This window comes from Corvus cornix, chromosome 2, assembly GCF_000738735.6.
Source record: "Corvus cornix cornix isolate S_Up_H32 chromosome 2, ASM73873v5, whole genome shotgun sequence".
Lineage (NCBI taxonomy): Eukaryota > Metazoa > Chordata > Aves > Passeriformes > Corvidae > Corvus > Corvus cornix.
Genome location: NC_046333.1, coordinates 83,771,128 through 83,785,503, shown reverse-complemented (window position 1 = coordinate 83,785,503; position 14,376 = coordinate 83,771,128). Strand labels below are relative to the sequence as shown.

At 42.0% G+C, this 14,376-nt stretch overlaps 1 protein-coding gene across 5 annotated transcripts in view; it reads left to right on the top strand.

The window, feature by feature from the left end:
• Nucleotides 1-1,146: 1,146 nt before the first annotated feature.
• DDC (dopa decarboxylase) overlaps nucleotides 1,147-14,376 on the top strand; it is a 73,887-nt gene continuing 60,657 nt past the window's right edge. For 2 of the 5 annotated variants that reach the window (XM_019282600.3, XM_019282599.3), the window contains exon 1: nucleotides 1,347-1,557. The gene's annotated coding sequence lies outside the window, so the exon portion shown is untranslated. Of the gene's footprint in view, nucleotides 1,558-10,244; nucleotides 10,460-14,376 lie in introns of those variants that run through there. The other 3 variants (XM_019282603.3, XM_019282604.3, XM_010393938.4) reach the window with 3 other exon arrangements.

The following is a 14,376-nucleotide window of genomic DNA, read 5'->3' as shown; positions in this document are numbered from 1 at the left end:
CCCAGCCATCCACTGCTGCTCAGGCAGGAAGAGAATGAGAGGAGCAAATCACAGAATTGTTAGGGTTGGAAGGGATCTCTGGAGATCATCCAGTCCAACCTGCCTGCCATGGCACAGTCACCTAGATCAGGTTACATAGCAACGTGCCCAGTTGAGTTTTGAATGTCTCCAGACAGGGAGATTCCATGACCTCTCTTTCCACCCTCAGTGTAAAGAAGTTCTTCTTCATGTTGAGGTGGAACTTGTGTTTTAGTTTATGGCCATTGCTTCTCATCCTGTCTCTGGGCACCACTGAAAAGTCTGGCACCATCCTCTTAGCACCCCCCTCTGAGACACTTATATGCATTGATGAGATCAGATGCTGGTGCCCAGCCTGGTTCCATGGCGGTCCTGAGGATCCTGCTGCCGGATGATCTCCCAGCAGCAGCCCTCAGAATGCGGCTGGGCTCTGTCCTGCCCCAGTGAGGGCTCACCCGGGCTGGCCCCAGGCAGCTGCTGCCCTGCGAGGGCCCGGGGACCGCCTCTAACAAACAGGAGCTGGTGACAATGGAACCCCATTTTGCTGATTTCCAGTCTCCGATTCTGACAAGTCTAAATCCTGGAGTAAGTCGCATCAGCGCGGGCCAGCTGACATAAAGGCCGGGCTGTGCCCGGTCCCGCATCTGGGACAGGCCGTGTTGGCGAGGCCGGAGGCCCGCGGGCACGCCCGGCTCCCGTTCCCTGCCCGGGCCGGCAGAAGGCGCGGCACACGGGCCTGCCCTACACGTGGGAGCGCGGGGTTTTCCATTGGTTGGGGTTCCTCTGTCTTAGGGCGGCACCCTGGGCCTCGTCTCCTGTGAAACCGCTGTAAAGCAGCTCTAAGCGCAGGCGGGATGCCCCCCTGGTGCAAAGAGCAGCGGTGGCACACGGCTGGCAGCGGCGCCCGCCCCGTCCCCGCCACGGGGAGCGTGTCCCGGTCCGGGGACATGAGGGTTTTCCCCGCCCCGGCAGCGCCCCCGAGGCACCGGCAGGCGGGAGCCGCCGGGCAGCCGCTGCCCCGGCAGCTTTGGCTCTGGGGTTTCGCAAATTGTCCCACTCGCTTCCTCGTGTGACCCGCCAGACATCGCCGTGGCGTGGATATCCTCGTCGGCTTAACCCCGGCAGAGGCAGCATCTGCCGGGGCTGCTGGCTCGCTTCATCTCAGTCTCGTTGGATTTTTCACTTAAGGCTCTCAATAAGTGAGGAATCCCACGTCCCTCCCGTCCCAATGGCTGCGAATTGCGGCTGAATGAGCCCACAGGTTTTCTGGTTTCCCCGTGTTGAGAAAGAGCACCTGATAAAGCTGACATAGGGCCGCGCCTGGTTAATGGTTAACGAAGGAGTGCAGGGTGAGCTCAGTACCCGTGAAGACTCGATAGTTGCTGGAAAAGCCTTAGAAATTTCTTGATACTAAAATTCCTTAGCCACTTCTGGTGACTTCTTTGTCACAGGGAGACTGTGAACTACAGGGAACTGTAGGGAACTAAAGAAAATACGTGTTTGCAAGATACCTGGAAAAGGAGTGAGGTCCCCCAAAAGGTAAGGATTAATTCGGTAATGTCTCTGTACTTTCACCAAATAGTCTGATCCAATAAATCCACATAATTTGTAAAGTATTAAGCTCGTCAGTGTTTAGAAGTGCAGCATAATAAGCTAAGTGTAAATATTTTAATTTACATGTGCTTAAGCCAGTTTTGGTGAAATAGTCAAGAGTTCATGGAGTATTTTGAAATCAAAGCTTTGCAATTCGCTACATTTTTAAGAGAACCCCTTCTTAACTGCTTCTAAAAATTGGCTTGAGGGCACTGCTGCTAAAGGGAAGCAGTCTGGAGGGATGGCAGTACCTCTAAATGATGGTGTACGGTGCAGTCTTGGAGCTGGATCCCAGCTGACAAGGTAATTTTAGTAATCTATTCATATTTGGTCAGAAAAAAAGTTCTTATTTGTTTGAAAATTTTGTGCTCCTAGTCCTTGAGCTTGGTTTCATTGTAAAAGTATCATATGAGGTGTATCCTCTTGTAGAGATCCTGTTTATGGCACAGGGGCTCGAGTGATCCTCGTATGTTGACACTGCAATTTTTTGTGGGGATAAATGTGAATCAGCAAAAATTTTTACAGTGCTGCTGGGATTCAAAGAGCAAGAAGATGCTGAAATTGGAAAAGGAAAGGTGAAATAAAATGACAATCATCATTTACATTACAGAAATATACTTTTCATGTCAATGGTAAATAAAAGCAGGGAAAAAAGATACTCTAATGAAAGTTCAGTGAAAAAACAGGTTTTCAGTATGACTGTGATACATGCTGAAAGATTTCTTTTGGGCGAGTGACACCTCAAGGAAGAGCATCCTGGAATTCTGATATTCAAAGTGTGCATCCCCCACCAGCAACACAAAGTGAGGAAACTGGAATTTCTTGCTAAAATTGCTAAAGCTTGTTTAAAGTTGTACGAGAGTTTCTTTGAATGGTCAATTGATACAGATCCATGGGAAATTTCTGTGCTGCATTATAGTATATTTCTTACTCTGTTCCTTCCATTATGCTGTGTCCAGTTCTGGGCCCCTCAGTTCAGGAAGGACATTGGGATGCTCAAATGCATCCAGAGGAGGGCGACAAGGCTGCTGAAGGGCTTGGAACACAAGCCCTGTGAGGAACAGTTGAGGGAGCTGGGGTTGCTTAGCCTGGAGAAAAGGAGGCTCAGGGGAGACCTTTCCACTCTCTACAACTGCCTGAAAGGTGGTTGCAGCCAGGTGGGGGGTCGGTCTCTTCTCCCAGGCAACCACTGACAGAACAAGAGGACATCGTCTTAAGCTGCACCAGGGGAAGTTTAGGTTAGACATCAGGAAAAAATTCTTCACTGAAAGAGTGATTGGGCACTGGAATCATCTGCCCAGGGAGGTGGTGGAATCACTGTCCCTGGATGTGTTTAAAAAAAGACTGGATGTGGCACTCAGTGCCATGGTTTAGTTGATGAGGAGGTGTTAGGTCATGGGTTGGACTTGATGATCTCAAAGTTCTTTTCCAGCCTAATTCATTCTGTGATTCTGTGAAGAACTGTTCATCTCATTCTTCTGAGGCACAGAAAATGGTATATTTTTTCAATCGCAGATAATATATTGTGTAATCAGAAAAATACATGGCCAACACTATTTTGTCATTGGTAAATAAAAAAAAAAATTAGTCCAACCTATGCAACAAACTCAATTTACTTCCAGCATATCCTAATCACAATCCTGTTATTTATCTCAACCAAGTCTGTTGCCTCTGCATGTCCACAATCCTCCAGTGTTCCTCTGATGAGTGTCTCTGCATTTATCCAGTGTTTGTGCTGATAACATTTTTTTCTCCTAGCAGTGGTATCTTTCCTGTAGAAAATGTTTGGAATGAAACAACTATTTTGTTGTACATTTTTCACCTTCTTTCTTGATCCTGTGCAGATTGTATCTCTATCTATTTAAAACCAAATGAATAAACAGAAGAAGAAATATAGTGATAAATACTCATTACTTGGAAGGTAAATTGGGATTTTAGTGTTAGGCTTTGTCAGAGAGCTGGCAAGAGCACTGTATGCTTAAAAGGTTGCTCTTAGAGTTTATGATTAAATAATACTATATCATTCCCCCTTCTCCCCCCCACTCCCTGCTTGTTTTTGAAAGGAACATTTGGTTTGAAAATTCAGGGAGAGTTTGCTAAGCTTTGTCAAGGTGTAAATAGAAATTAGTTTTATCTTTCCTGGTTGTATGTTTTCAAAGGAATTGGATGATTTACAAGGAGTCAAATGTAGTTTAATGTTATTATTCTTGTATTATGTCAGACATATTACTTTATTCCTGAATTTAGTTTTTACAGCTTCGAAGGCAGACAGATACTGTTCCTAAGAAGTTGATTACTGATATGAAGATTAATGGCAGCACAAGATTTTTTTTTTCCATTTATTCTCCCTCAGTGAAGTGCCATGCTGTGAGTCTCAGTGTAGGAACACGGGATGACTTGAAGGTGAAGATGTGACTCCAGTTCTGTGTCACCTCTCAAACAGCCTCTATAGAGGATGTATCTCCCCATCTGTTAGGTGCAGCCTGTATTTGCAAGACTGGATATGTAGTAGAGAGGTTAGGAAGGTTTTGAAGTGTTTTGAACAAAGATAAGGTGGAAAGGTTTCAGTCACTGAAAGGAGTATAATGAGAGAGGACGTGAGACTCATCTGATCTTAATGCTGGAGGCAATTGAAGCCATAGTAGCAGCAACTGTGCATTCCAGTAGAAGCTGGAATATGTATAACCCTAAGTCAGGGTTATTATTAGCATTTCAGAGTTTCAAGCCAGTTGTGCCAAACTTGGGTTTGTGACATTCCTTATGCTTCAGAATTTTTTTTTTTTTTTTTTTTTTTATATACCAAGTACCATCTACTGTCTGATTGCTAGGGCAACGTCAAGCACTGGTGTCAGCAATACTGTCATATCATTTGGAGTTCACTTTAAAAAAAGAAAGGGAATAATCTCTTCCTGCTCAGTAGACAGGATGTAAGTAACAGACTAAAACTGGTGGAAAAAGAGGTCCTAGAAAAAAATATGCACTGGAGTGTATTGTTTAGGAAGGCTATAAATTCAGCATCAGACTAATGCTTTTGCTGAGACAGTTATAACACCTCCCTATGTTTTGGCCTCACTTGCACTCAGTTATGCTGTTGACAAACTGTTTCATTTAAATGAATAAACCTCACAGTTTTTAGATTTTCTTTTCTCTGACAGTGCAGGTGCAGTTAACACGGCATAACAAGAGGGAGGCATCATTGCTGTAACTACTTAGTCATGCAAAAAAGCGAGATGGGAAATTACAGATATACTACATATGGTGCTTTCTGCTTTTAAAAACCATCTGAGTTCAGAAAAGTAGAAAGGATCCAGCTAATCGTAGAACCAGCTCTATGAATTTCAAGGCAAGTATACATCCAGACACATAGGACAAGCTGAAGACTGCTGAAATGCCAGCATGCTGGGAGAATGGCTGGCAGACACCTTTTCATCTCGGACAATACCCTAAAGGAAATGGGCTTTCACTGTGGCAGATATTGTCCCTTTCTGTGCTGCTCCTTTAAAGGGAGGGAGAGAGAATGAATGCAAAGGATTTCAGAGGAGGTGTCGTTTCTTTAACGGCATCCTGTGTGTGCATTATCTTGCAGAGACCTTTTCCTTTGTCTCTCACTCTGATTAGCACATGTCTTTGTGCAGTTTTAAAATGCTTGGACAGTTTTCCTTGAAGAAATACATGTCCCTTCCAGCAGTTTTAAATTGCTATTGATATGTTTGATATCCTTATACATCTGCAAACCCATCAGAATCTTGCGGAGTTCTTGACTGTAGTTCTTCCTGTGGTAATTATATTTTATGCAGTTTTAACCACACATAATGTGAAAAGGTGTTTCCTTCTGTCTGTTTTTAATGTGCTATCTTTAATTTCCCAGAGTAGTCCCTCTTGGGCTTTTAGAATTTGAAAAACAGAAAGAAGTTCTTTGTCTTCTCCCTGTATTCTTTTGTTCACTTACCCTTTCCTTGGTTTCCTTCATGTTGTTCAGTTTTCAAAGCTAACCCGGCCCACTCATTTGAATCTTCCCTAGAGGACAGCATAAGTGCCTTTGAACAGAAATCTTCTCTTACACTTCAGGAGGGCACTGAAGTCTTTTTGAAAGTGAAAATCTGAGAGAATATTGAATATTCCAGAAATGTTCCAACAATTGATCAAAAGTCACTAGAATATTTTTCCTATAATTCTCAGTCTTGTTCTTAGTGGATCCAAACTTCTTGCTATTCTTGATCATGCTGCTTATTAAACAGAGGTTTTCATCCAACAGTGCCACCACGATTGATTAAAGGAAGTTTGACCCTTAAGACTTCTTAACCCTCTCTGCATCCTGTGTTACTTCAGATTATTTGTACTGAGCTTCCTGCAACTCTGTACTGACTATTCAAGATGTGACATTGGTAGCTCTCCTCCCCAGCTCCTGTGGCTGCATCTTTAATAGGAAAAAAGAAGGGGGGGGAGGGGAATGATGGGATAGTGGAATGATACCCTCTCACTGCAAGATTTTGTATCTCACAAATATAAAAACCCCCAGGTTGCGGCTTTCATATCTTTTAGGCAGCTGAAGTAGAGGACTCTGAGACCTCCTTGGCAGGAACTATGGTTAAGATGGGACATAGAAAGAATGGACCAGGAGGAATACTTGCTGCAGTGGTGGGTAGTGACAGGTCTGAGATGGAAGATGATGAGTAAGGCTGTATTCTAATAAAAGATAAACTAGCATCTAAGAGAATTTGTGGGAGAGAGAGAGAGGAATATTGTGTGTATCTCTCTTATGAGGATAGGCTGAGGGAGCTGGGCCTTTTCAGTCTTGAGAAGAGACAAGTGAGACGGGACCTCATTAATGCGTATAAATATCTGAAGGGAGGGTGTCGAGAGGGTGGATCCCGGTTCTTTTCAGTGGTGCCCAGCAACAGGACAAGAGGCAATGGGCAGAAACTGATGTACAGGAAGTTCCACCTGAACATGAGGAAGAACTTCTTTCCGGTGCACTGAGCACTGGAACAGGTTTCCCAGAGAGGTTCTGGAGTCTCCCTGACTGGAGATACTCAAGAACCATCTGGACACAATCCTGTGCCATGCGCTGTGGGATGATCCTGCTTGAGCAGGGAGGCTGGACCAGATGACCGCTGTGGTCCCTTCAACTTGACCCATTCAATGATTCTGTGGTCTGTTGCCCATGGTTATTGACACATACTGAAGATGTTCCATAAGATGATAATATTTGCTGCCCAAGTATAAAAGACCAGCTAATTTTACAGATTTCGCATTGCAAGTGGAAACACCCAGGGAACAAAATAATTAATTTTTGGAAAGAAATAAATTACGGCTAGAGAATATCTTTTTGAAACATCTCTCATGAAAAGTAGAAACTAGGAAGGTGTTACAGATGTCTTCATATTAAACAGTAAAGATTTGATAATTAAAAGCAACTTAGCGATGATATTAATCTATGAGGAAAATCCCTTCATATCAATGAGTTTCCAAAATAATGTGTAAAAAAATTTACTATTACAATGTAAAATCAAAGAAAATACTTGATTTTGATAGCTTGAAAACCTCTGCCTGACTGCTTAACACTATTATTATTATTGAAGACCAATGATAAACCGGTGTATGAAGTCAAACTTCATAACAAATGTAGATACAGAACTATAATTGCCCAGAAATAGAAGTCCTGCAACCAAATACATTTTTTTGGTATTTATTCACGTTAATTAACCAATTCAATTGATGAATTCAGAGTAACCTATTAAGCAATAGAAAGCATTTGTGAAGCTTTGTAAGCAATTACAGCATAAGCCTAGCTTTGAGGAATGTGAACACTTGAACAGAGAGCGTTTTGCACCCCAGCTAGAGCACCAGTACAGGCGTCCCCAGGCAGTCACCAGCCAGCAGCAGGGCCCTGGCCTGAGCCAGCGGGCAAAACCAGCAACCTGTGACTGGATGCACACATTATGCTTACTGCTGTGGTCTTCCTTTTTTACTGCTTTTTTAGCATTTTAATCCTTTTTATTATGGCATAATCTCCTGTTTATTCGCTATTCTTTTTCCTCCAAGGAAATTTATATTTAATGTTGGCATCTGTCCCTAGAATCCTTCTTTTGATCATCACAGTAGAATTTATTTAATTATTTAGCCATACGTTCCTTGTTTGTTGAGGCTAATGACATACAGCCTTTACTCAGGTGGGTATGTATGTACATGCTTACGTATGTTAAGCTTCTCTTACAAGATCTTTTCAGACTCTCAGAAGTCCTTTATTTGCTGGTTGCTAACATGACAGGTGCCTCACGCATTCTCTCTCCTGTTTTCTGTTGCCTTGCACATGCCAGGATTTTTTTCTTGGCACTGCTCACGGAGGCAACGACTTGTCTCCTCGTGTGCCTGCCCTGCCAGCTTTTAAACGGGCCCATATTGTGCCAATCTCTTTGGGTATCTGGAGACCAGGTACAAATATGTTCATTCCTGAGCAAGTATTGCAGGACCACATCCTGAGGCCTGCCACACCTGCCAGGATAAGGGTTTATTTTTGTGCTAGGCTGCTGAAAATGACATTTGTTACAATGAAAAGTTTAAGTTCAAAAAGTAAAGCCCAGAGCCTTGAAAATGTGTTTGGTGCTAGTGAAAGGTAAGGCACAAAAAATAGAATGCATTATTATGATTGTATGTAAGTGTGAGGATTCTCTGTAGCTGCATCAGCAGCTCAGCTAGTTAGTTATAAGGCTGATCTCAAGAATATCTGCCCACGGCACACAACTGTTGTGTGAATTCATGCCCTGGGTTGTTCTTACGCCTACCTCTGCCTCCTCCTTTTCAAGGTTATTGATACATATTTCTATTGTACATCCTAATGAGTATGTTCCTGCCTTTGGGTGATTTCCATTCTAGCTCTGTCCAAAAATCTGAGACGCAAACATGTTTTTTATCTGTTTAATTTTCTTTTTTCTAAAAAAAAAAAAAATTTTTTTACCATTGCAGTAATTTGTTACCATGTTGACTGCTGTTCTGTTCAGCCCAGTAATTACTTAATTGTGTACTAGTCCTTAAATGACTTTAAGATTGAGTGGTGAACTACTCATTTGCTACTACTGTGGCTTTCTCACATGTTTCCTTTCAAGGTTAAAAAGAAAATAAGACAAAAAGTGCCTTCTTTGCCACAGCTTTTACTTTATTCTGAAGGTTCCTTTGGACAATGATTTTTTAAATTTTTCAAGAGCAGATTTCTTATGCTTTTGAATATATGTTTCTTAAAAATACATCGTGCCCTTTTGGAGCAACAATTTTTGATGTAATCCATCTTTATGAATAGTCACTTTAAAGGCACATAAATTTGGGCAAAATTTCGTAGCTGGCAGAAGGAGTAAGATATTATAGGTAGTATAGGGAAGCCAGTATTATTAATCTTACAAAATAAAAAATGCCATTACAGATTAGTAACTGTGTTAGTGTAATGCTATTACAGATTGGTGTGTTAGTGCCTAGTTCTCACCTGTTCTTATTTATCCTGCTCCTGATAATGGCTGTTAAAAAAACACTTTTTGGTTGCCATTTTGTTATTTAGAAAATCATCCCTAGTTTGAATGTTCCATTGGTTTTGAAACTTAAAATGATCATGATATTCTGCAGGTTCTTGTTTGTGCTGTTCTAATAGGAAAGGTATATTGACACATCTTTAATTTATCTTGCTTGTTTTGAGGATCAAGTTCCATCACAAGAACGAGGCTATGGAGGCTATTTGCTGCAAATGGCTTTTGAGTATTTGTTTTTAGTGTACGTATGTTTGGTACATAAATTGCAAAAAGAAGTTGTGTGAAGAAAGGTGTTTGCTATTCTGAAGCTTTGAGTGTTATTACATCATGTTGTTACAGCATAATTACAGTACACAGATTTTCACGTCTAGTACAGCTGACCTTGCTGCCAGGTTCTGATTTGTCATCTCTTTGTGGTTGCTACTGCTCAGCACAACTCCATGTTAGAAGTAAATCCAGTACTTGTTTACAGGAGAGGATTAGGGGTTTTTTTTAAAAAATACAGTTCCTACAGACAACTGGTAGTTACTTTAGCAACAGAAGCCTCTGGTAAGTAGTGGAGATGTTTTGAAATCGTTGAGATGATGAATCAAAATTTACTGTAACCAAAGCAGGCTAAAGTATTCATTTGCTCAAGGAAAGTACCTGTTAAAGGAAACTGGAAGGAAGGCAGAACAAACATAGACATAGAAGCACCATTCATTTTTTGGAAAAGCAGCAGGAAGGTTATCTTTCCAACCAAATAGGAAATGTTATGAATGTGAATGGCTTATTCAATAGATGTTTAGCAGGACAAACATAAAGAGAAATATGAAATAGGTAGTGCTAGATGATGGAGTGTAACTGAGCTGTAAGTACAGGAAGTCATGTCCCCTGCTGTAATTTGTACATCATTCCCTTCTTCACTTCTCAGTGCCTCTACACTCCCTTTTCAATCCCAGGCACAATATTCAGCCCATTTTTCACAGAAGAAAAAAATTGCTTTTAGATGCTTGATGAGGATGTGAACAGCTTTACTGTAAGAAAACCCACAGCTCCACCTATCTCTATTTCAAATTCAGCAGGCAGAACCGTAGCAAATGTTTTGAGTCTTAACACAGGTTCTGGATCCCTTATTCCCCAATCTTCTTCCACATGCTAGTTGAGGATGCTTCTGGTCACCTTGTCATCACAGTTTTACAGCTTGTCTTCCTGGATAGCAGCAGTAGCAGCCAGCAGAGCTGAAAGCTGCAGAGCTGAAGAGAACTGTATTGTCTTGAGCATCCAGAAATACTGCCAGGTTTTTTGTGACAGCTTGCTATTCTAGGATTGGTAGAAACCAACTCTTCTTTGTAAGTATCCATTGAATTTAGTGTAACACTATTTTTCATGGGGTTTTTTCAGTGAATGGGAAGTAAGGAGATCATGTAATTCATCCTTTGTTTAACATCGCTTTGAGTTATTTCCTTTATCTTAGCAGTGTTGCAGGATTGGAATGTGGTTGATGTGCATTGTACTCACAGCTGAACAATCTTGAGTTAGGCTTTATTTTTTTTATATAGTAAAAAAATTTCCACAATTATTCTTCTTGAAGACTACAGTCACATAAAATGTAGACTACTGACCTGGGTTGTATGAGTTTATTATTGTGGAAGATAAAGTAAATAAATCATAATTTTGATGAAAGATTAGTGTGATTTTACATGCTGAGCATACATATTCAGAAAGAAAATTAGCAACCAGTGTAAAATATTAACTGCTTTTAAATCATTCACAAGTCAGAGAATGTAGATACGTAGCAGTTTTCTACTTTTCGCTTTATGGGGCATCACTGATAGGTTTAGACTGGTATGTTGTTGAAAGAGAGAAACTGAAAATATCCCATAGAATTCAGCAGAAGCTATGGGCAGGTAAGTTATTGTGCTTCATTATATTTTGCAATGTATGTAACATAAAATGTGGTAGTGATTCTCCTTCCCTAAGCATACTTTCACACCATTCTGTGTTCTCTGAGCACTGAAAAACAGTGAAAAATGACATTTCTTGACTGCTTCCTGCTGACAAAAGTTAGCTTGGTGGGAGAGATGCCTCTTCAGACTATACAGATCAAAATAAATAAAATGATAAATAAAAGAGAGAGTGCTTTTTTAAGAGTTGCCAGGAAGGAAAAAACCAGAAATCTGAAAATTTCTAAAACTTTCCTAGACTGTCTTTCAGAGAACTATGCAGAATATCAGACTGCTGTAAGAACAGTTTGCTTCTAGACTGGCACCGTCTGACCTCAGCACAGAGAGGTTCAAAATTTGTGCCTCGGACCAGAGACAAACACTGCCAGAGTTCTGACAGAGGGTGCTGCCACTTTAAACCTGGCCTAGATTTAGGCTGTTTGGATTCCAAATCCAGCTGGAGCCAAACATGGTAGCACAGAAAAATAAGCTGGAAGAGAACAACCCTTTCTAGCAAAATATTTTACGGAAAATTCCTCTCAGAACTTACCCAGAATTTCACAGCATATGGCAAAGACTTGCATCTGTACTTGAAAGCAAGAGCTTGAACTAAGGCCTCTGAGCACAAATGTAGTGAATACATTGGACTGTCCTTATTTAACTGCCTGTCTCTGCCAGTAAATCCTGGCTAAATGAGAGCCTGTCTCTCCTAATGATAATGTGGAAGCTGTGATTATCTGAGGTGTGGAAGTGAAAAAGATCATAAGGAGAACAGATGGCAAGCAGTTCTGAGTGGGGAGATGGCTGGCTGCACTGTGGTGAAGCTACCTGCAGCAGCTTAAGCTGTTATCTTTCCTGGCTCACTGTTTTCCCTCCTAGCTGGAGATGATTACCTTTCTTACAGAGTTGGCAGGGTGGAGTGTGTGAACACTTGGTGGCTCTGTCACCTAATGTCACAGGGACAGGCAGATTCTTTTAGGGATCTTTGACAGAAGAGAATTTGCCACAGGGCTTTAGGTACAATTAGACCTTTATTACTACAATTAAACACTTAATTTTCAGCATAGTTTATTGTTATCTACAATTTTTAGGATTTAATGTAGTTTATTGTTGCACAGTTTTTATGAATTATACTTTCAGTTAAGCAAAATTTCTAGTAATGATTGTAGCTTTCTTACTATTGAGAGTCTGTCTTTACCTACACTTTTAGTCACTTGGACCCTCTGCAGATCGTGTCAAATTCTCATTAATCAGTGCATGATACAATAATCATAATCTGGACTCAGACTTTACCTGGGAGAACATGATTCACTCAGTCTTCAGAGGAAGAAGACAGCAGTGGCTGTGTCCCAGACCACTGGGGGATCACAAGTTTTGCTGTCCAGCATCAGGACTTGCAGCTGTTTGATTTTATAGGCAGTATCTCATATATGGTTACATTTTTGTGTTCCATAACAGATGTCACCACAGCCTGGCAGCAGTCCTGCTTGGGCAAATATTTTCTCAATGATGACAGGGGATCTGGCTGTTCTGTCGTGGGGGTCATCACATCTTGGTGACAACTACAGTGTTGAAAAGGGGAAAAGAGAAGGAGGTGATGTGTGACCAGCACACTTACATGTTATGACTGTTTGTCTTAGGAAATGGCGTTGGTTATGCTAACTATATTACCAGGAGTCAGGAGCAGGGTCACATGGCTACAAGAGAAAGCCTCATCTTAGTGTAAGTGCATCTTCCTGCACTCAAGCAGGTGGGCTGTGTACATATATCACTCCCAGCTCTGAGGCGAAGACAATAACCCAGAGCAGAAGGGAGCAAACATTACCTTACTCATGGCTTCAGCTGTGAATGTGTGTCCATGACCAGGGAGACTGGTGCATGTGGAAGATCCAGTTCCCACTCTCGTTTTGGGATATGTGTGTAGTGGTTAACCCTCACCGGATCCTAGCACCCACCAAAGCCTCTCTGTCACTCCCCTCTGCAGCTGGGCAGGGGAGAGAAAATATAACCAAGGGTTCCTGGGTTAAGGACTGGGACAGATAACTCATCAGATATCATCATGGGCAAAACAGGCTCAAATTGGGGATATTAACTGAATTCATTACTAAAAAAATCAGAGCAGGATAATGAGAAGTAAAATAAATCTTTAAAACACCTTCACTGCACCCCTCTTTCCTTCCCAAGCTCTACCTCCTCCTTCCCCAGTGGTGATGAGAGTCAGGGAATTGGGCCTATGGTCAGTTCATCACAGGTTGTTTCTCCCACTGCTCAGGGAGAGGAGTCCTTCCCCTGCTTCAGTGTAGGGTCCCTCGCACAGGACACAGTCCTCCATGACCTTCTCTAACGTGCTGTATTAAGCATAAAGTCTCCTGAAGCTTTGCCTTGGTCTTTCTGGAAAGGTGCATGTGTTAGGACAGACTGAATGGGAGCCAGAGACACCTCTGCAGAAAGGCTGACAGGGAGGAAGGGCAAGAAGCACTACAGTACTTGCTGTAATCTCAGACAACTAGGCTCTTTGGGAGGAGACTCTAGTGATGTTCTCATCCTTTCAAGAATTATTCAAGTCTTATAGTGGTGGCAAATACTCTTCCAAGTTTATTGCAAATAGGGCATGGTAGTGCATGGCCCTCATGACAGGGCATTAATCACACTCAGTGGCAAAATACCGTCTCAACCAAGCATTTTGGTTGAGATATCTCTGTAAATAGTGATCCAAACAAATCACTTGCTCAAGAACAAGCACTGCATTGTGTTCCCTCTGTATCTCAAGCCATCTTTGTTCCTCATGTCTCACCTGGGTCTGCCTTTTCATCCACACAGGGGGTTATTCCATTCATAAACTAACTGTTCCAACTTGCTTTTCTAACATGAAGTCTTCACAGCACATTTAGGGCCTCAATAGCAGTTCATCTATCAGCCACAGTGAAGTTCACAGTAGTCAGTGCTGGAGAACACTCTGTGAGCAATACATGGCTGGACGAGTGCCCTGGCAGTGCCTACGCCCCTAGGTAAGCACATAGCTCACAGCAGAAGCTATTCCTATCTCTGTATTGGAAGAGTCTGCCTACTGTGATTGCAGCCTGCTCTCACTGTCTCTGTGACTCTTCACAGCCTGTCAGTTTTTCTGTTGACACTTTTTCAGTTCATCACAACCTCTCTTTTCTGTAGGCTTGCTTCCATAAGAGTAATATGCTCAGGCTGCCTCGAACCAGCAAATGGTACATTAACTCCTCTGAAACTGTGTGTGTGAGTCTGTGTCCATGTTCACTTCGTTAGCAGTTCCTTTTTCTCCTTCTTTGGTTTACCTTCACATGTTCACACAG